This window comes from Falco peregrinus, chromosome 10 (assembly GCF_023634155.1).
Source record: "Falco peregrinus isolate bFalPer1 chromosome 10, bFalPer1.pri, whole genome shotgun sequence".
NCBI lineage: Eukaryota > Metazoa > Chordata > Aves > Falconiformes > Falconidae > Falco > Falco peregrinus.
In genome coordinates this window covers 20,413,193-20,434,802 of record NC_073730.1, presented here as the reverse complement: position 1 = coordinate 20,434,802, position 21,610 = coordinate 20,413,193, and the positions used below count along the sequence as shown (strand labels likewise).

The following is a 21,610-nucleotide window of genomic DNA, read 5'->3' as shown; positions in this document are numbered from 1 at the left end:
CTGGGGCCATCTGGAGACAGAAAACAAGAGTGTGTCATGAGCCTCAGTTGCTGTGTCTGGCTCTAAAAATAACATCTCCTTGTTAGTCTGCGCTAGCACTGCTGGGCTTCGACGGTGGCTTGTCGCACCGGGACCCGCCGGTGCTCAGGTGCGGGTCTCCCGGCACGGCGCTGCCCGGTGCGGGGTGGGGTGTGGGGGGGCGCACAACAAATGTTCCGCTGTTTGGTTTCCTCAGACGCCCCGGCTCCCTCCTTTTGTTGCTTTGCCACGAAAAGAGGTGCCATTTCGCATCATTCCGCAGAAATTGTTTGAATTAATGCAAGTGTGAATTCTTACCGTTTGAAGGAGGGTATTAGCATATCAAAGGTTTCTCGGCTCCGGCTCAATTGAGAAAACTTCAGCTTGTCTTCCATTTGCTTCCCAGCAGAGGCCCAAAGGGCAGAGGGAATTGTAAAGGGGTAAAATGGGGAGGTGGATGCGGGCTATGTTTCTCAACTTTCGCTGTTTGGCAATTATGCGAGCGAAAAACAAGGTCCCATCGCTGCAGAGCCCTTGCGAGCGCTGGGACAATTACACTCCATTGATTAATGGCTTGTTCCGAGGGGAAAAAGTGACCTTTTCCGCCGGGCAGGGCTGCGTGGCTCCTGCCGCCCCCCTCCCCTCGCCAGGGGGGCTTGGGAAGCCCCTTCCCCCGCGCCAGCGCGCTGGGCACGGCCCGCACGGTGCTGTGCGGGGGCTGGGTGGGGAGCACCTTCTAATTACTTCGGAAAACAAATGCAATCTTGTAATGAAAGACCTATCGATTCCAGACCTTTGAAACAAATACGCTTCCCTCCTTCATGGGTGGGTAGGCTGGAATAATAGATATTTTTATGGAGAGTTGTAGAAGAAGTTTTGAACGCCAGCGGCCATATGCTTCCATGTCCTTTCTGTTCTAGAAAAAAAGTGAAAATGAGTGATTCTTGTAATCTCATTTAATCAGGGATAGAGTGTTTACAAAGATAACCTAATTTGCGGTTAGTATTACCCTGTAATAAACAATTTGAAACCAAGTATGGAGTGCTGTTCTGGTGGCTGTGTAGAACATCTATTCCATTGTAAGTTGTTTTACACGACTACGTATTTGCAGGTTTTTAGTCTTTTGTTACCATTTCCTTGAGCCTGAAAGGGGATGTGGCCCGGCCTGCCCTTTTATTAGCTTTGCAAATCAGTGTTCATAATCTGGCAACCCAAAAGCCAAGCAAAATCCACTTACCTGTCAATAAGTTGGGACCTTTTCCAGGGACCAGATGTTTCTTGGGGACTGTGTTCTGGTGTATATCTCGGGCAAAAAAAAGAACTTTCTATCCCTTCCTTGCCAATGCTGTCCTTCCAAACCTTTTACTTGAATGATGCAGGTACTAAAACATAAATTTTGTGTTTTTAAAAAGTTGGTTTAAGTGCTTGGTATGTAGTGTTTGGTCTGTTTATCTTTTTGGGGTTTTTTGTTTGTTTTTTTTCTTCCGGTTCTTCATTTGATGGTTTGGGGTGTGTGTGTGGTGGCTTTTTCTAAGCCATGAAAGTGATGTGCCTTTAGAGTAGGTCGTCTTCACTCATGCTTCAATTTCCTTTCATTTAATGAAAGAACTGAGTGTATATGGTATGTCTTGGCAAAACCCCGTGCAGTTAATTAAACAACTTTTATAGATTTCTGTTGTTCTTAAGTGGACACGACCATTTTTTTAGTGGTCCTAAAATCGTGTGTCATTACTTTCCAGGTAATTTCCAGCAGTTTATTTACCTAATGTCTTCAGCTGTCTGAAGTAGTACCTTTTGGTGGTATAAAAGGAACATATTGATGTAATTGCCATTATCACACTTAAGTTACTGTTAACTAGTGTGCTTTGAATGTAGAGTGCTATAAAGAAGGTGCTTTCTTTCAGCTATTAGTGATAATCTAAAAATTGTCTTGCAAATGTTGCTTTTCGGTTTGTATGATGGCAACCTCAAATTCGACAAATCTCTAAAGGTATATATAAAAAACATTTAGTGGAAAGAAGATTTTCAACATCCAGATGACAAAATTGGACCACTTAGAGAAAAATTAATGTGCTGCAGCAGCACTTCAGCTGCCATTTTCAATCACTGTGGGTTACTATGTGTTGGCAACAGCAAAAAAGCATAGACGTTCAGATAGCTCAGGGAGCTGGTAGTTGGGGGAATCAGGATATTGAATCATGTGGGGTAGAACAAACCAATTACTTCAGATTTTGACTTGAGAATTTCCAGTGAACATTATTTTCTGGCTTTTGGCTCCCCTGCTCATTAATAGACCAACATCAAAGCAAGCAACCAAACTTCGAAACGTTATAAAAACTAATGTAAAGATACAGATCTCACATGTAGTCTTGCAAGTCTTAATTTAAGACAAGCAGTTGGAGTTTTTATTGCTGCAATTTTCACAATCAGCAGAGACATTAACACCAGACTTCTGGGTGTTTCCCTTCTTCAAATGAGCAAGAGGAGAGCTTTAAAAAGACCCAAAGTTTGCTTAGTTAGTTCTTATTTGATCGCTGCAGAAGCTTTCTCAATGTTTTATTTATCTCTTACTGCTTTTAATGCATAAAGTCAGGAAAGGGGGTTACTCAAGAATTCTAGTTTGTAGTAAGGAAGCACCTTATTAAAATTTAAATAAGCAGGGTAGTGTAGTCTTAAGAGTTTGTAGTCTTTATGGTTAATAATACGTCCTAATATGATGATTTTTATTTCTTAAAATGCAATATATAGACATGACATTTTGATTTATGTCTTTTAAATGGAGGTAGTTATGATGAAGAAAAAATGCTACAGTCTTGAATGACAGCTTCGTAGAAAGGTCCATCATTTTCACTTAAGGCTGTTGGAAAGAGAAGTTAGGCAAAATATTTATCAAAGTTACATTTGCAATACATTTCTATATCGTGTGTCACAAATTCATACAAATAATAATACCCATCCAGTATAAATAATTGTTTAATGTTTAGAGAGGTAGAAACATAATCATAAGTTTTAAGGAATTTTACCAGTCAAAAAAGTTTTATGTATTTCCAAGCCCTTGCTCATCCTGTGTCCGCCTAAGATGTTGACATACATGGAAGAAAATACTGTTAACTTCTAGTATGGCTCTTGCTGAGGGTAGCACCATGCCTAATAATAATAATAATAATGAAGAAAAACCTACAAATAACCACTTGGAGATATTTTATATCAAAAAATGCTTTATGTCTCCTCTGCATTTCCACTGAGGAATATCTGTGGATGACTGATAATACAAGGACTGGAAGCAATGATTAATGATTTTACCTGGTCAGCTGCAAGAGAAGAAGTTAAACTGCGTCTGGTATATAATTGAAATCGTATTAATGCATAGGTAGACAAGCAGTCAGTTATAAAGCAATATACTTTAGAGTGCAGGCTAGTGAAATTTATAGTCAGGCATGTTACTTGGAGATGTCATGTTAAAAAGACTCTTTCGAAGCATTTTTTAGGATTGATGTTTGTGATGTACAAAAGCGATTTGAAATCGCAAGAAATTCACCTTTTAAAGTATTTATGTGCAGCTTTTAAATTTAAAAGCTGTCTGTTATTTTTTTAAAACCCTCAGTTTGAAACAAGTAAAAGATTTAAACCATCATAGTTATAATCTGATGTCAAGAAAACTGGAAAAAGGAAAAGCTATTTTAAGGCCATTCTTGATACTCTTCACAATCATGTTTAATATTTAAATAGTTTTCAAAGATAGCTGCATTCTGTTTCCAACAGTTCTTAAAATAAAAGTAGTAGGTGGAATATCGGTAACTTGCAATTTAATGTGCATATATACCTGGTTTAGAAAATACTTCCAGTCTTTATTTAACAAATATGATTCTTTCTAACCGTCTTCATTTAAAAGGTGAAAGATGACAGGCTTAAAGCCCTTTTCAATAGATCATTTTCTTGGAGTTCATTTTTTTTCAACCTGTAGTGTACAGAGATGTGTTTCTACAGCACAGGCTTTGAAGATTGTGTCGCTTTCTATAAGCGATGTAGTTATAGAAATATACTTACTGAATGTTAAAGTCTTACAGCATTCTCTAGATACAAATAGGTAGCTGACCAGAAATTGATTCCTTAGGAAAAGAAACCCAACAAACAACCCAACCTTCAAATGCCAAATCATAGCATCTCCAGGTTATGGATCATTACATTAAATGGATTATTTTATGGGTTTCAGAAGATTATGTAATCTGCATATGTCATGATTTCTTTCTTTTTGATTTTCATACGGTATTGTAGTGATTCAATTTACTCTAGCCTGCTGTTTACCCAGATTATTTAGAAAGGCATGATAATCAAAAACATTGCAGCCTGACTGAAGCAAGCACAGTGCTTAATACCTGGAGGTGGAGTGCAGTCCCCAACAAAATGCTATTGATTGTTACCCTAGCACAAAGCAAGTTTAAATACAGCTTGCTTAATTTAAAAAAATAGGTTTTATGAGTGACGTACTTCATGTTTGGGGAATGTTTTGTGTGTTGTCTGCTAAGTAAAATCCCATCACACTTACATAAATTCGTTCAATTATCAGAGCAGCTAAGGGGGAGGAGGGGAATCAATTTACCCTGAAAAGCACCAGAAATAAGATTACCTTGGCTAGTAGGAACTTGCCAGCACTGTTTAAATTGCTTAATATTGTCAAACGTTGCCATTTTTTATGTTCAGCAAGAAGGATATTTACTATTCTACATGTCCAGGTCTGCTATTCGGCTATTTCTTTATAAGGTATAAGCATGTCTTATTTTTATTCCTACAATAGCAGTTACAGATAATCGGAAGATCTAACAATAACTTTATAAAATAGATGGAATAATACCATTCACTGGAGAAATAGTATTTACTTGAGATAAGTGATCACAACTAGTTTTTTCTCCTGTCTAGCTTGTTGTTCTTGTAACAGACAAATGTAAATACCTTAGCAGACATTTCAGAGTGAAAGGCAGGAGATAAAATGTAATTACTTTTCAGGGTGGCCCTGACGATGCCCGTGTTCTTGTCTGTAATAAAAAAAAATAAAAAGTATCTTTGCTCATCACCTTAGAATATGAAGGCCATTGTTACTTCTGAATATAAAACTATTTTCTGATTTTTAATATTGACCTCAGTATTTATCTTTAGCTCTTCTGTGTAAGGTGGAATCCTTGTAGCCATAAATCCTAGTTGCTGGTGTCCAACTGAGCATTTAATAGAGCACCTAATGGACTCTGCTCCTGTATTTTTCTTGAATGCATAACATCTTGCTTCATTCAGTCACCAAAACTAACTTTGCCACAAGGACAGGCAACAGGACAAGTTAGAATCAATGGACCATTTGTAGGTCACAAAGTCAGTTTACTGGAATTTCAGAGGAAACTGGTTGAAAAGAGAGGACAAATGTCACTTTGAATAGAGATGTTTGAATCAGGCTTCTGCCTTAGGGTAAAATTTAGGTCTGTTGTAGCCTAGATGTAATGTCTCCCTCTACAGAGCACAGCATTAATCATGGCTTGACAAGTGATCATGGACTGAGAAAAATAGGGCCTGTCGTGGTTGTGTGTTTTGTGTTTTTTTTCCACCTAATCTTAATCTCTGAGGACCACATTATAAACACTAACATTTACACAAAAAGATTTAAGTGTCAATGTCTGTATTTCAATACTGAAAATAGCTAGCTTCATAGAAAATCTAGTCATAGCTGATAAGAAGCTATTTGGGTTTCTTACGTAGATGCAATATTAAGAATGTTTTCCTTTTAATGTAATGCAGTGTTTTGTCATAGGAAATTTGTCTTACGCCATTTCCTCATACAAATATGGTAGGATGTAGGTCTGCCTGTTTTGGCCTTTGGTATGCTAAAGACCTCTGCAATGACTGTGTTTTTGCTTTAACAGTGTTTTACAGTGTGTTTACCACCCAAGGAAGAGACTTCCTTTTGCTCAAGTGGCAATATAGGGAAAAAGTAGAATAGTTTTTAAAATGTAATGCAGATTGACTTGACACTGATCGATGTATCTGAGTGTTTTGTACTATGTTTGTATTTTAATGATGTGTTACTTGGCCACAATGAACTACAAAAGCTGGAATGAAATAACAGAAATGAAGATTGCTATTTAAGATCCTGAATTCTGATACTGTACAAATAAAAGTGTGTTTAATATGTTAATTTTTAAATTAGGGATGGCTTGGTGCATAAATTAGGTGTTGGGAGTGTTCATACCTTTTATGGCAAAGAAGGGAATTTTCATATTTCTTGGGCTTCTTCACTGCTTTGTGTGGTGGGGACAGTGCAGGGAGCAGCTGAGCACTGTGCATCACCGCTAGAGAGGTGCATCTCCTTAATGTACACTTAGATTTCTATCTACAACTGTTGAAAAAACCCCAGATAAAATCAGCAAGTAGCAGCAAAACAATTTATCACTGGAGAATCGTGCTTTAAAAATTAGGCTCCTTCTGTTTATTTAGTTGCCTCTGGACATGATAAAATCCCAAATCTCTCATTTGGGGTAAGCTGCTGCTTTCCTTTGTGCCCTCTGTTGGTATTTTCCTACCAGTCGACACCTCAAACCGATTATTGTTCTGTATCTAGATGGCAGAATGATATAATGCCAGTTATGATTAAAAATTGTTTCTGGAGGCTGGGGAGGGGATGACCGACCTTGTTTCTGACTATCATACTTGCTTTGCTGTTGGTGGGATCCGGTGTAAATAGAGCGCGAGCCTTACCCTGAAATGAGGCTGCAGTGTTGGAGAGAGATCACATACCAGAAGGAGACTTTAGTTCACCTCCCCATATATTCTCTTACGGTATCATATTTGTCCTTTTTTACGGCATAGCAGTCTACGCTGGTGTGAAGAGTGTTCAGAAACAACTCCCTCTCCATAGGCAGCGTTGCTTCTAAATAAAGTGGCGCTTTAAGAAAAGATTCCCAAGAACAAGTTCTGCTGTTGACTCTGCATTTCTCTGGGAAATTCCCGATGTCTGTGTTGACAGTAGGCAGGATTCTTTTCATCTGATCCAGGCATACTTGTATTCATTCTTCTAAGCTTAATTTAGACTTCTACGCGAAGCAACCAATGTGGAAAACTTCGCTTTCCCAGAATGAACAAGGATTGCATCCTCAGTTTGAACAAAGTGAGACTTCTCCAGAATACCGATCTGTAACTATTTCGTTGGTAAATTCGTCATTTCAATATTGAAGGGCAGTGTCTCCTGAGGCTTTGATTCACTTCATGCTAATAAGTATTTCTTAAACGCAGACTGTCAGTCGGTGAGGCTGATTCTTGTGTCAATCGGTATAAAAGTGCTTAAAGGAGGGAGGTTGCCTGGGCAGTGGAGGCATTCTTGGCTGAGCTGCTGTGCCGGGAAAATGGGCTGAGGCTGGGAGTTTAGAGAGGGAGTGGAGTTGCATGCTGACATAATTTGAAAGTAAGAAGAAATCCTTTTGCCCTTCAGGCAATAATCTTACCGGGTGCTTGAATAGAGCATCGTATCTTCAAAATGTTGCCTTTTTTTTTTTTTTTTTTTTTTCCCTCTCTCCTGCTTTCTTTACTTCCTCATTCTTTCCCTCATTTGAGGAGGTGTATAATAGTATATGATAATAACTGGTTGTTGAGCCAACTGTTAAAAGATATTCCAGCAGCAAAGAAGAGCTCAGTGTGGAGCAGTCTCATTGTCTTGAAGTGAACACCCCAAATTTATCCTACGTTTGTCCCATGTAATGGCTGTAGCCATACTAGAATATCATGAATATTTTTCTACTTTTTTTTAAAAGCTGACATTGAAACCTTTTGGGGTTTTTTTGGAGTTTGTTTTTTTTTTTTTTTCCAAGTGGAAAGTCAGGTCACATGGGGCATATGTGACTTTATGCCCTATACATGTGTATTTATTTTATGAGTATTCTTCATGAGTCTAATGGCACTACTTGCAGAAGTAAAGAAAGTGGGATTTGGCTCTGAAGAGAAACAAAACCACAGGCATACTTTCATTCTTTCCCTGTTAGAAGGGAAATTAATGTTGCCTGATGGCTTTCCAGTTTTTTGAGTGTGTGCTAAAGGTTAGGTAAGACGAAGGCTCAATTTTGATCTGCTTAATATTTATAGCTTTATTCATTGAAGCTTTTTCCCATTTGTGTTGGAGGGATTCTTTTCTAGAAAGCTCATGCTATTATGGCGAACAACCTGAAGACATTTTAAGGTAAGGGTATTTTGGAAGAAAAGCATTTTGCCTCCAATTGGATGAAAACTACATTGTTACTTCATAATTTGATATAAATGGATAGAGACTTCTTTAATTTTCAAGATAACTTACCATTCAGTTCAATTACTTTTTAAACTTTTATGGGAGTGCATATGTAATTGTATCTCGAAGTGGCATTGGATTTTATCTCCCAGCAGTAAATAGAATGAGGGATGCTGCTGTTTGTTTGGTTTGGGGTTAGGGAGATGCATCAGATAGGATGAATTTGTTTTCTTGTTTGGGGTGGTCTTTCATTTCTATTTGGTGATTTTTTTCTTTCTTTCCTTCTCTTTTTTTTTGCTGCCTTGAAAGCATTTAGGGGACTTTGAAAAAGAAATCTGTGTATTTTTATTAAGGAGAGACTAAAGCTGAATGTTTTAAGTTTTCTGAGGGGACAAGAAGAGACACAGGGCTGGAAAAATGTTTTTTATGTGAACTCCTTATTTCAGATAACATTGGAGAAGGATTTTTGGGGGAGTTTCTTTAAAACGATGATTGATTATTTGCGTTCCTATGCTGACTTTACCCACATTTTCCACATATTTTTGCTCATTCTTCTTATTACCTGCAGAGGGAGCTTGTATATGAGATAATCAGAGTAATCAAGGCATTCAGGGCTGAGCTGTTTCCAGTAAGTACAATTCCATTTCACAGTGCCTTCTCTGTTATGCAGAGCAGAAAGGCTCCGCAAGATAGCTTTTAAAAAGCCTGTCCGTCAGTAACAGTAAATAACGATGGGCAAAAATGATAAAGTGTCAGTAAGCAAAAGCTGACTTTAGAAATACTTCATATTTCAAAGTGCCTTTTTATTGGAAGTTTAAAAAGAAACTGTGGAAAACAATTCTTATGTGTCGAAGTGCAAGAGGACAGTTTTGGTACTCTGTATGATGGGAAGCAGATTTTTCTTGCATAAACTGTCTTCTCTGAGTCTAAAAACGTCATGTCAGCATGAGAGAGACAACACAGTACTTTCAGGTCTTCAGTACATCTCGTGCAGTGTAGTGTGCTAGCAAAAAGCAATAGGTAAGTCTTTTCTATTTATGCAAGCAGTGTTATCATAATCACGTTGATTGCAGATGCAAGGCTAATTCTCAGTTTTGCTTTTTCTCTATTAAAAAAACATAAAAAGGTGAATGAGCTTTCATCCAGATATAATTGATGAATTCATACAGTCGGACTAAAGCAGACAAACAGTGGTAAGGATAGCTGTCTTGAGTTTTTAAAAAAAACATTGACAACAAAGAGCAAGGAATATCATAACCTAAGTTTATTTGTAAATTGTAGCTTAAAAACTAGCTTGAAGAATCAGAAGCATTTTAGATAATGATCTTCTTTAATCTAGTGCAATGAAAGAAATGATCTGGTGTATTGCAGGTTTTGTAATTTGGATTCTGGTTATCTGGATGATGAGAGTGTACAATCCTTCAAAAAGTTAAGACTTCAGAGAAGAAAATAATTCATTTATAATACAGTTTTGCTTGCTGAGCAAGAAGCATAATAGACAGTACTTAAATGAATTCTGCACTATTTATCTCTGGAAAAATGGTGGCAATCCTTTTACTGTAAAATATTTCAGTAAATTTAAAGATGATTTGCTATGATGCTGTTAGGAAATAAAGCAGTATGCATGCACATTCCATAAAGCAGAAACAGCTCTCCATAACATACTGTTTTGTAATAAATCTGCCCCATAAATTGGTTTGAGAGTTGATCCCCACCCCCCCACCCCCCCTTTTTTTTTTTTGTTAGTTTAAACTAACAGAACTTTACACTTAACACATGTTCAGGCTAACACGGTCTTAGGGTTTTACTTTGGATTCTCTTTTTAAACACCAAGAAAGATTTACCATATCTAATAGAGCAGCAACTCTGTGTCAATTTATTATTTATACTGGCTAATCCTTGCTAATGTGAAAAGTCAGCTTGTTATTGTAACACCAAATGGCCCTCTAAGTAGGCAAACAGTTAAGTAGATCTCCTGTAATAGGTTGTTGTCTAATAAAGAGATTTATGGTATTGGCAAAGGCTATTGTATAGGTATTACCCTCTCACAGCATGATCATGTATTATCTTAACAACTCAGTGCCACATTTATGTTGAACATTTTCATAACAGGGTAAGAATATTAGCCACAGCAATTACACTCCAATAGGATTATAATGGTAAGATTTACAGAAAATACATAAATTATGTCTTTTGTAGAGATTTTGATAGGTGCTACGAGTTGAAAAGTTGCATCATCCTTTTTGCGTGGGAAAATACCGATGTATTACTTGTGATGAAGAAAGAGAGGTTTCTCAGTTTAATCTTGTTGAGGAATTATGGGGAGGCACTGGGCATAATCTTTCTTTACACAATGTGTCTTTTTCTTTCCCAGTGAGGTAAAGATGTTTCAGAAATTCCATTCAGTGGAGATTGCCGTACAATGTGAAAATCAAGACATGAATGTAACTTTAATTCTGTTGTGAGGATAGTACAGCTGGGATTAAGATATATTTTTTTAAAACCTTGTATTTTGAAGGTAGAACAATGGTAATTTACTTGCTGCATTGGAAGAGCCTGCTTGAATAAAATCATGTTACATTGTTTTAGCTGTAGCCTAACACACTTTTTCTGTTTCATTAGCACCAGGTTTTTCTGGTGATAAGTAACTTGGATACTTTTAAAAATTACTACAAGCAACAAAAGTGACAATAATGCCATACTTGTACAGTTTTCATGTTAAGTGACATTCAAGCTGTTCCTTAATTCTTAAAATTTTCCATCTGTTTTTGTTTTTTTTTTTTTTTTAAAGCAAGAAAGCGAGACATTAGTACTCATTTACTTGGCAGAAACAATGTACCAGTAACATTTAATAAAACATAATTATGTTTTATCAATAAAAAAACCAGTTATGGGGTCTGACTGAAGAAAATATATTAGGTTATATAGTAATTTTTGAATAGATGCATTGAGCAGCAGTCTGAATGGCACAGTGTGACAGAATAGCCACATGTTTTAGGATGATACCTTGAGGTATAGTTCAGTAAATACTGGAATAATGAGTGCTTAGACAAACAAAATACTTTTCTTTCCCTGATTTACTGTAACAAAATGATAATTAGGTCATTCCAAAATTCAGAAAAGGTATAGATGGCAGTTCTTGCTGTAGAAGAACTTCCCAATACGTATTCCATGCCATGTATAGTGTACAAGCATGAATAGTGTTAGTTAAATTTGTAAGACACAACAGTTCCTGGATGTTTTGGATTAATTCTATGTGTAAGACTGTATGTAGAAAGGTCCTGTACCCATCTGTTTTAAATTGTTATTAATTACGAAAAGCCAGAGGAAGGGTGCACCTGTTTCTTTTGACATGAAATATTCCACTTCTGAAAATGTGCTAATAGAAGGTAACGTTGCACATAGTTTCATGTTCTCTGGTGGATTACTGGAAAATAATTGGGGCCTCAAAACTGCATTAAACAATGAATATTCAAAGCTTGAATATTTTTGTAATGATGACAGCAGTGTATGACTTCATCTGTCATCAGTAACTCATACACCTTGTATTTACACAACTAGAGCGAAATTCTGGATCTTTGTCTTCAGTCTTGTGTTCAGAACAAGAATTATGACCTATAGAATAACATTTTCTATTTTAGAAAAGCTCCTGTATGTTCTTAGATTGGCTTCACATTTTATTTATTTTGAACTGTGGAAAATGATTGTATCTTTTGTCTGTAAGTAAAAAGAAAACACAAAAGGACGAATGTTACCCCCTGATGAACGTGGAGCTCCAGCCGATTTAAGAGCGTGAACTGTGACTGCATTGTTGAGGGCAGTGCTTGTCTTGTATACCCTAAGAAGAAGCCAGTACTTACAATAAAAGGATGAATAATGCATAAAAAAAATCAGTAAGAGGTAAAGCATTTTTATCAATGCTTTAAATATTAAATTATTTATAATTTTTTTAAAATTTATTAAAAATAGGGTACAGTGGATTTGTTTTACACATTTATCTTTATCAAAAAAAGTTTTCTAATGCTTGGGAAGGTAATTTCTGTGTTTGAAAGAGGAAAATATATGCAGAAATATTCTTAGCAAGTTGTTAGCCTTATGTGCTGAAACATTTTTTGGAATACGTATATATTGCTGTAAGGTAAAGGTAAAGATGAACCATTTTTATTTTTGTACAAATGCCATAAGGAATGGATTCTTAAAATTAGTATTCTTCTGTTGGCAAGACAATAAGTCAAAGCACAAATCCACACTGTAGTCATTTTACTTGTAGTGCGCATTAAAAATGAAGCCACACTAAGTCATACTTAACTGCCCACAGACAACTAACCCTGAAGAAGGAATAAGTCTGTCTTTCCCCCCCGCCCCGTCTTTTTTATTATTATTTATATCTCTTTGTCTGTTTGGAACAGCAGTGCTGTTATGACTAATAAAGCTTTTGTGTTTGGCAAATGGGATGCAAGAAATCAGCAGTTCTTGGCTCAGGACTGAAAAATCTGCTGAACAGAGCACATAAAACCAGTATAACCTTTGAAGTATACCTGTGAATGAAATTCTTTCTTATACTTCTGTCATCTGTACAGAATTCCTATATTTTTAGTACAACTTCACTTCTAATGATATTATTTCTGATTATAGTGACATTTAAAGCAGTTTGGACAGACTCATGATTAGAAAGTACTGTTCTCAGCTTGCTTCTGAACGTATAGTCCCTTAGATTATTATTATTTTTTCAAAGGTACTAAGATAGGGACTTACAGTGAAATCAGCATCTTTCTGTTGCCTATCTAAATAATGAAAAAATTATTTGGTTTATTTTAATTATAATTAGCTTAATTTTTTGTCCAACTTTGACTGATCTTTGTATGTGATAGATTTCTAAGATTCTGTAAACAATTAATTTCATAGTTCTTGTGTATTTTTCACAGAAAAACACTCTATATATGAAACAGTTATTTAAAACAATTCTTCTTGTGCAATATAGGTTGTGTGTATATCTATCTATCTATATATAAAAGTTACTAAAGTAGTGTATCTTAATTGAAAGAAAGTGAAATAAATGAAATTGTATAGTAAGTCTGCTGGAAGATAGGCAGTAAATTATCTCTATTTGTGTTTTAGATAATAATAACAAATACAACAAATAAAGCTGCAGCATTAGCACATTATTGAAACTAATCAGTAAGGATTTCTGAAAAATACGTGGAGCAGTGGGAAAATCGGTTGCTGTTTCAGTGCTGTGGTTAAGCAGTTTGCACAACTGTGTTCGCTACTTTGGCACAGCTGAGAGATACGATTAATATCTCCTCAATCACTTAATTACAGCCATTATTTAAGTTACCTAACAGAACAATTGTTCAGGTATTGTACATATAGGAGATATTAGCTGCTGCTAAAGCAACAGAGCAAATATGCTCAGTGGAATTTTATTATGGCTCACAAATGGTATGAAGAAATAGCTCCCGGATTGTGCTCTTAAAATTCACTCAAGTCCATCTGATGATTGTGCAAATTCTGTTTGTACTGCAGTGTTAGTGAATAACCGTGAATGACAATCTGTACAAGATGTTTCCATCCAAAAAACCCACAACTCAAACATCCAGAAACCCCAACTTTTTTACTGTAGGCTTGTGATTCGGAGCTCTCTGGTGACATGGTCTGGTACGGAGCTGTCACCACCCTGCCTGCAGTGGTGGGCTCTGTCATGGCTGCCGCACAGGTCTGGGGAAGTGCGAGTCCTGTGCCACACATCCAAATTTGTGGCTAGATTCCTTCAGTTGTTTCATAATGAAAAAAAAGGTGTAATTAGGGCTAATTTAGCTAATCATCAGAAACTGGAGGTAGTCTCATCTGCCCTTACCCCTCAAAAATTGTCTGTGATATGAAAGCGCGATCATGGCAAGACAAAGAGGGGAGCGTTGTATGTGCTGTCTGCAGGTGAAGATCCTGGGAAACAAGGTTTGTCCTTTTTCTGCTATTCACAGCCAAAAAGTCAAAATCTCCATTTTAATGAAGACATTTCAAAGAACAGACGGGTTGAGAAAGATATTATTTCTTTAAATGCTCCTGCCTCTTAAACATGGAAGTACCCTTAAGCTATAAATTAGAGTATTTTACCCTGTGCGGTTGATCTCAGGCTGCCCAGTAGCAATGAAGAGTTAAAGTTTTAAAAAAAAGAGTTGTCAATGGCTTGGTGGTTTCATGTTTTTCAGTCTGTGGTTAGCTTATGTCCCCCTTATGTCCTGTTTTTGTCAATATTTTCCTTTCACCTAAGAACTATAGCAAGTGGGAGGAAAAGTAACTTGAAAGAAAATAATTATCCCAGAGATGCATTTTCATGTGGGAACCTTTATAATGCCTTCATGTAAATGACACTCACTATGGAAAACGTAAGAGCATTTAAGAGTAGAATGGTTCATCCTGTGCTCCATGGGAAACACCATTTTGCTTATCTCTCTTCCCGGAAAGGGCACACCTGTGTGCCGGGGCTGGGGGAGGCTCCGACCAGCTCCCCATCCATGGCTGCTGGTGAGCAGTGCAGGGACCCCAGGAAGCTTGCAGGAGCATCTTGAGTAATGGCATGTCCTGAGTCCGTGCAGTTTTACGAATGTGTAGGAAATGGAGCCACCTTAGAGGATTGTTTTATTTTGCATTTTTAATTTTTGCATGGTGGGTTGTTCTTTGTTTGGTGGGTTTTTTTTTTGTTGTTGTTTTTTTTTTTTTTTTTTAAGCTATGTGTTCTCAGGCATCCTCGCTAACATTCACTTTAACTGAATGCCTGCTTCTGGTGGGGGAACCTACAACAGAACAGCTTTAAGATCAAAAAACCCTTAGAGTTGTGTTGACAAAACCTTATTAAGCGGTGTAGCACAGTATATGGCACAAAGTACTCCAGTGCATACTTGGAGCAGCAGCCTGGGTCACTCACTGGTGATGCTCATAGCTTTGCTGGCTGGATTCCTGAGTTGTGGTTCCCAGAGTCCAGGCTTTTTAACTTGGAACAAGAAGAGATACAGATTTATTTAATTCAAAGGCTTTGTATTTGTAAGCTTTGTGGATAGTTCTTGTAAAATTTAAAATTGTTCTGTGATGGTTGTTGCTATCCTCACCACCATCTTAAAAATTAATTGTTTTGTTGAATAGTGTTTTCCAATCAGCTTGAATTATTGATATTTTGGTCCTTAGTAGAAGGGTAGTGGTACTTTTCCTCCTATACCATAGCCTGTTCCACCACAGTTTAATGAGTTATATCCCTGTATCTGTAATAGAATAACAACATGAAAAAAAATATGTAATTGTGGCTTATTGAATGGGGCTCAAAATGAAAAGCGGGAGATGGACTTTTGCATTAAGTCCAAGTTTTAAGGAATTGGTGCTTTGAATGCTGAAGCAATTGGTACCTGCTGTTTGGAAGTTAGAGCTGTTAGTGGTAATTGCAAGATAAACAACTTCGTAGAGAGGAATGCATGTTTAGTTGGAATATTTGAAACTATGTAGCCGAATATATTCTTAGCTATCTTAAGCTGCTATTAGAGACTGTGTTTTTTGTAAATATTTTTGAAAGTGACGGAAATAATAACAAACGTTGGAAAACAGCAAGTGAATGTCTGCTTATGAATATGTGTATGGTTGAGTACAGGTGTGTGGGAGTGTTTATTTATATCGTACTTACTCATAAATGCAAAGTGTCCAGTTTATCATGTGCTAAAATTGTGAGGCAGAGCAAAAGAGGTTCTTGTCCGGTCATGGCCAAAGGGGCTGCCAGCCAGGAAGAGCCTGCTTTCCTTTGTTCTGCTCCCGGCCAGCTGGACTGTACCTGTACATGTTCTAGTTAGTAAATAACACCACTGTGGAAAAGCTAAAAAGTGGTATTTACTTAACTGTTATAAAATAATATTGTAACAGTGAATTTGGTTTTTATTTTGGTGACCTGAAATCATTGAGGTGAAGTGTCTGGCTGTTGAAATCTTAAACTGTGCTTGCTGCAAGCTCTTCTTGTGTTGTGCACCATAGTAGTCTTGAGTTAGATATTTTTATTTTCAGAAGATCTATAAAGCTGCTATTTTTAGGTCAAAAACGTCAAATCGCCTTTTGACTGAAGAGATGTTAAAGTAAAACTGAGCAACTTCTGCAGAGTATGTTGATAACCAGACAGCATCAGGTGAAGTATTCTGTCATGCCTCTGTCTGTCGCTTCTTACGTATCTGAGAATATGCGCCTTTAGGTAGGGTTGGTTTTTTTTCCCCTTCCATTTTTGTCTGTGTTATTCATCCTTCTGTCTGTCTTTTTCTCTTCCAGAAACAAAATCTTAGTTCAGCCCAATAGTGACCTATAAATAAGCTGTATATTTATTACTGTCACAACCTCTTCTGTATTTGATTTTTAAACAAAAAAAAAAAACAAACCTGGAATACGCAATAGATGTGTGGAGATTGTGGTCATCTTTTTAAAATTAGTATTATTATTCTGGGACTGTGAAATCATCAGTCACTTATAGAATATGATTACTTGCAGAACAGCAAATGTTTCTAAATAATTGTATGCAGGTACACATGCAGACGTGCATCTCAGTGCACATGTGTGCTGGCCCCTCTTGTAGCATTTAGTGCCAGCGTTGTCTTTTTCTGTCTCCGCATTTATTACTCCTTTGACTCATTCTTCAAACAGATTTGTGGCTTCTGATGTGTATTGGTGGGCCTTTCATATGGATTAAAAAGTGAGTATTTGCAGTTAGTGTAGCTTGTGTTTGTGTCCCAGATAGAAGAAAGCCTTGTACGTTATGTTATGAGAGTGCGGCAACTGATCCTAAATGCTGACGGTCCACTTGAAGGAAATCAGATTACACTCAGATATTTCATAATAGCAAGTCCTTCCCTTTTCTGTACTGTGCTGCATATTTTCTGTTCCCTGTTGACTTGCATTCCTTCGTTGTCAGTCTTCCTCCGCTCCTTCAATTGCCTCTTTATTTTGCACAGGCTCCCGGACACATCCACCCATGGCACGGCAGGGCGGGCCTGCCCGTGCTGCTGCATCTTTCCTTGGGCCTTCCCTTTTCCATCTGCCTGCTTTCCTTCTGTGCCCTACCCAGAGGCTTTCCCACTTCCAGTGCACTTGAAACTAGCTAGGGGGGATGCCATCTTCCAGCTCTGCCTGCTCCCTTTGCCTTTTTTTTTTCCCTTTTCCTTTTTTTTATTTTTTTTTCACCCTTTCTTTTTTTTTTTTTTTTTTTTTTTCTTCCCCCCTGGTATTTTTTCCCCCCTTTTTTTTCTTCTGGCCCTATGGTGTGACTCTCACTGATTTCTGGTGAGTAACTGACAGTACGGGGGAGTCTACCTAATGATGATGATTTCATTGTGCATCTGATTTGTAATCTATTGCAGAAGTGCCTGCAATGCAGAAGGCTTGATAAGTGTTATTTAATGTTAGAAATCTAAAATTTTAAGGTACACAGATCACCAGTTAAATCAAGGTATCTTGTTGACTCTATGTATAACTTGCACGGTTTTGTGATTGTGAAGGTTTTGTGCAGTACGGTACCTTTGGGCAAGCTGCGAAATACATTGATCCAGACTAAATCTGGAGTTTTTCAGTTTGCTGAATGAGGAGTTGGTAAAATGGCATGCATTTTCTAAACAGGGACAACTTCTCTTAAATTTACTATCTATCTGTTGAGCTGTCAGCCACTCTGTCACTTCAAGGCTTAAAACTATATTCATGAAAACAAGTTTTCTGGATTTCAAAGAAAATTCTGTTTTTGTTAAAAGTAGCAATCAGACCAAAAGGTTAGACTATCATCAAAGTGTCTGTAAAAATATGTTTAAGACCTTGTTCTGTTCATTGCTATCACAAGAGAAGATGACTTGTAAATTGCCTTTCATAAAAGTGAGCTTGATTTAAGGTATTAATAAAATCTAAATTTGTGCATTCTTGCTGTAGGGACTGAAGATTTTAATTTAGTGAAATGCCAGAACAATTTTTTTGTGCTCAGTTTGATGAGTGTTATGTGAGAATTCCATCTTACTAAATTAGGGCAGACATATATATTACACTGTTTACAAACTGTTATGATTAAAATCTGTTAAATTTCATATTGAATATTCAGTCATCTTTGAGCAAAAAAGAGACACCTCGTTTTCGTCTCAGGGCTGTTGAAGTCTTCTGTTAAAATAGATTAAATTGCAAATGTTAATCTGAGTAACTGTGGGAAGTTGTGACCTGGATTTGAAATAGCCATGAGACTACTATAGCAGCAGTAAATCTTCAAGAACATGTAAGGCTAGCACATAACAGGGGATATGTCTGATGCGAGAATTAGAGTGCGGGTGGAGGAATAGCCTGAAAACAAAGTCGTGTGCCAGTATCACGTTTTCCTATTCTTATTAAAAAAAAAAAAAAAAAGAAAAAAAAGGTAAGAATTTTTCACTTTAAAGCTGTTTTTTTTACAGGCAGTGCACAGGAACTTCACAAAATTTTATTTAAAAATGGTAATCTAAAATTTAAGCTGTATTTAAGGAAGACTGTTTGTGGCACTCAAGGCATCCGGGTTCTTAATCCCCATGTGCTTCCTTCAGTGACAGTGATTCCAGTCTTTGAAATATCTATGGGAATTGCAGGTGCAGACTTCAGCCTAAGGAAAGCATCTGAGGAAGTCTGAGGAGGAAGTAGATACTAAATGTACTTACCTTTTGTTTTAGGTTTTTTCCTTCTGTCCTTAAATAACCGGTTTATTTTTTCTTGGCTAAGGCTGGCTTCAGCCCTAGTTCTGGGTACTTTAAAGCCTAATAGCATCAAAAGGTCCCAAGTGTTAGTTATCAAGCACTGGCATTGCTGGAATCTTTTATTGTCTTATTACTTTTGATTTGCTTCATCGCTGTTATAACATGTCAAATAAGAATGTAGGCGATGTCAGGAGAATATGATAATAGTAATTTTTAAAGCAATGTTTTGACTTAAAAAATAATGTTAAACCAATCATTTTTAAGCAATTCTTAATGAAAAAATCAGGAGAAATTAATTGCTAATTAAAAAAAAAAAGATTAAATATTTTTGACATACTTATTTGATCCAGTTTGCTGTACTCTTATATCTCTGGATATATTTGATACAAATTTCATCTTGCGTAAAAGAAAGAAACGAGCTTGCAGATAGTTGCCCACATGTGTCCACGCACCAAAATTATCTTGGAGTTCTGTACGAGGGTATTGTAAGTGTTACAATATCTATTATTGCAAAATTGACTTTTTTTTTCTTTTTCAGTTTCTAAAAAATACTAAGATTGTAGGGCTTATGAAGTAAGCCTGTAATACTTTACCTCTCCATTTTAAAAAAGTCTTTTAAAAACTGCTTTATGATAGAATGTAACACCAGCTAGACTATGACTTTGTTCATTTTATTTGCTGCAGAGGAAGGGTGATTGGCAGGCTCTGGCATTCAGCTGTCCGTGGCTGAACTGCAGGGCTTGAGTTGCATTGGCAGGGCCGCGCGTAAAACTTTGTACCGTGTTTGCCAACTGTGTTCTTGGCTCAAGTTGATGTTACATGTCTCTCGACTCCAAAGCATGCTCATTTGCCAAATTCTATCTAAAAATGTATGCTGGAATTCCTAATTAAATAAACCCCTTGATATTTATTTTATGCCTTGGAAAGGCATGCATTCTTTCAGAGTAGATGCTGCTTTGGTAGAAATACAAATAAGAATTAAAAAAACCCAAGGTGGATTAAAAAGCTGTAACCAGGGTTAGGAGAGAAATGGTCTCTTGCAAACAGATTGGAAGCTTTGGTTTTTTGTGTTGAAATTTTGGGACTTTACCAAGTTCTTACCTGCAATTTTTTGCATACCTACATTATTTGTTTATTTCTCAAGTGTTTTTAAAATTGTTCCACTACAAATGATAATTGCAGTCAGTATATAGTGTCATTGTTCTTTCCTGCTACATAGCAATATAGCTACCTTATTGTTGCCGTAAGCTAAAGTTACCAGTTGAACGGTAAAGGTATAATTTATGCCAAACCGGTCTAGAAGCTGTTTCAGAAGACTGATAGCAACTGCTTTTATACATATTGCTATGTAAAATGCTTATTAATGTTAGCAGATGTTGCACTTTAATCCCCCAGAATGATTGTTTGGTAGCAGCGGGAGATTTATTAAGCTTGAGTTGTGTGAAATTGTGTGTGCATAAGCTGCTATTTAGATTGTAAAAATGCCATTGAAAACTGTTAAAAAGTTCTAACTGTAATTGGCAGAGAGGTATTAGCTGTTCTAAAAGAAGTATATGTGTACCGTTGGCCCTTATGCTGTAACCTCTTTATCATTTATCTTCTTGTATTAATGTCACTGAATTATTAATTCATGAGCAGGGTTGGATAGGGTGAAGGCACTATTTAAATGTGTGGCACATGTATCCTTATCGCTGGAGACATGAAAAGAGTCATTTTGTGTTATCTATAAAATGGAAAGGACATTTAAAATTTCATTTATGGTAATCCACTTCACTTCCCAGTAAAACACCTAGATTATTGCTACTATGATATAATGTTCTTATTAAAATTTTGTAATCTTTCCACTCTGTTTGCTTATAAATATTGTTGATAGACAAATGTAGGCTTACTTTATTTTTCTTTTTAGTTGCAGATACAGTTCGTGAACTGCAGCAGAACATATGAAGAGCAGGTTTTTTAATACAAAATAAAAGCCATTAAGTGTATGTAATTGTGAAAGGGGAAATATATTATTTAAAATCAGAGCATAGCCTAAATAACAAAAAATACAATTTTTTTCCAAAGTAGCAGTGTCATTGTCACATTGAGCTACCAAGACTTACATTATTTAAAAGAACTGTAAATGAGTGACACAGACATCTTCGTATGCCTGATGAAACCACAGAATATCAGAGGTCATGTTGCTGTTAAAATATGTGTTAAAAATGGATCTTAAATTTCATCTATATGGATGCTTTAAAAATGGTTTAAATATGGTGCTATATGGATGATTTAAAAAATATTAAAGTATATGGGAAATACAATGTATTCAGTCACTCCAAAAGAGTAAACTCTTTTATTCATTGAATACTTTAAAAAGTATCAGTTCTTTCTTAAAATTCTTTGAAACAAGCAATTTAGGGATACTTTGTCCTCAGGTGCTCACTGTGGCTGGTGTGGCAGTGCTGGAGCTAACCCATATTCCATTTTGTTTAATAGTTAGAAAATAACACTTCACAATTCCCTTTTCACAGTGCATGGAAAAGGCCCTTACTGTTTCTACAATACATTTTTGTTTTTCTTGTTTTGTCTTTCCCCCCCCACCCAAGGAAGAGAAAAATACTGTGTAGGATGCTAGGGAGAA

General features: G+C 36.6%; 1 protein-coding gene across 17 annotated transcripts in view; it reads left to right on the top strand.

Moving 5' to 3' along the window:
- The window catches only part of ADGRL2 (adhesion G protein-coupled receptor L2), a 394,136-nt gene that overhangs the window by 234,909 nt on the left and 137,617 nt on the right, over positions 1–21,610 (top strand). The window lies entirely within an intron of this gene.